Source organism: Bison bison, unplaced genomic scaffold, assembly GCF_000754665.1.
Source record: "Bison bison bison isolate TAMUID 2011002044 unplaced genomic scaffold, Bison_UMD1.0 scf7180017864172, whole genome shotgun sequence".
Taxonomy (NCBI): Eukaryota; Metazoa; Chordata; class Mammalia; order Artiodactyla; family Bovidae; genus Bison; species Bison bison.
Window position 1 is genome coordinate 1,149,353 of NW_011494744.1, and position 1,340 is coordinate 1,150,692.

The 1,340-nt window shown below is 50.6% G+C and overlaps 1 protein-coding gene across 2 annotated transcripts in view; it reads right to left on the reverse strand.

The window, feature by feature from the left end:
• LGI1 (leucine-rich, glioma inactivated 1) overlaps positions 1 to 40 on the reverse strand; it is a 40,540-nt gene extending 40,500 nt beyond the window's left edge. Inside the window, exon 1 of one of the 2 annotated variants that reach the window (XM_010842176.1) lies at positions 4 to 40. The gene's annotated coding sequence lies outside the window, so the exon portion shown is untranslated. The other variant, XM_010842175.1, reaches the window with a different exon arrangement.
• Between the last annotated feature and the right edge of the window lie 1,300 nt (positions 41 to 1,340).

Below are 1,340 nucleotides of genomic sequence, written 5' to 3' on the forward strand. Positions count from 1 at the left end.
CGTGAGCTGCTCCTGGCTCCAGCGAGGCACTGCTGGGGAAGAGACCTGTGAGGTGCTGCGAGATGGGAGGGACCCAACGGCTGGAGGAGAGAGCAGACTTGCATCACCACGAAAACACAGAGCACAGACCAGCCTTCGAAGGCAAAGCGAAGTGATGTAACAGAGAATAAACAGCTTTCTGCTTGCACCGGGAGGCCCTTTAATTGTTACCAAAAATAGGACGGCATTATGTCTTATTAGTGGGTGGGTGGGCGGGTGGGTGGGAGCAGTCATCTTGCCTGGGATCTCAGCAATCTCGGAAACCTCTGGGAATTTGCTTTTCCGTGTGGCAAACAACCTAGTAAGAAAAACCAGCTTCGGAGCCAGCCCTGGCTGGAAAAATGAAGTGAAATGAAACTCTCCCTCTGCAACCTTTGGCTAAAAACCTTGGTATTTCTTGCTGAGTCCACCTGAGTGATGCCGTCGCTGAAAGACAAACAACACATGGAGAATGTGACTTTCAGGGAATGAATGTGAGTAAATACTTTTCTGACACTTCACTGTCATAAATTATTGATTTTCATATCCACCCTCCCCCATGTGTGAGCCGTTCCCTTCTCCCGTGTGAAGGAGGGAGACGGAAGCACTGACTGCCTCTGTGTCTTAACACCCCCTCCTCATCTCACACTCCCCCTTCTTCAGCACTAGAACCAGAAGCCTGGAAGGAAGTCCCTGCCAGCAGGAGGCAGCCGACTTGGGCTTCCAGGGCTCTGGAAAAGGTCTGGCTGAGCCTGGGAGGCTGAGACAGGGGTGGGAAAAATGCCAGCCTACGAGCCACAGACCAGGCTTTTGAGGGTCTGATTCTGCTGTGAACTAGCTGATGGTGTCTCTGGATCTGTACAATGGGTGTGACAGTACAGATGTTCCATATATATTACAAACATTAAATCCAAATTATAGGATGCCACTGTCCCACGTGATGGGAAAGAGGATGCACTCTTGGAGAAGGAAATTCATTTAAACAAGAGCCCAGGCTCTGGGGCAGAGAGGTATTATCTATGTGCCTGGGGAGGCACTTAGGGTAAGGAATAGATGCTTGGGCCTCTTTCCACGTGGTGGGCAACCATCCCTTAAGCTGGCATAGCTGGCCAGGGATGTCGGTCCACCATCCTTTTTCTCTCAGCTTTTCAGACTGAAAGGAGTACATGGACTATGTAAGCCAAGGTGCAGTCATGACCTAAACTCACCCTACACAGAGCTTAAGTCACTGACAGTCCACCCTTTCCTTCTCATCGTAGAGAGCACAAACCCCTCATTTACTTCTCGGTAAGCTCTGTGAAGGGAGGGTGGTGGCAGTCATG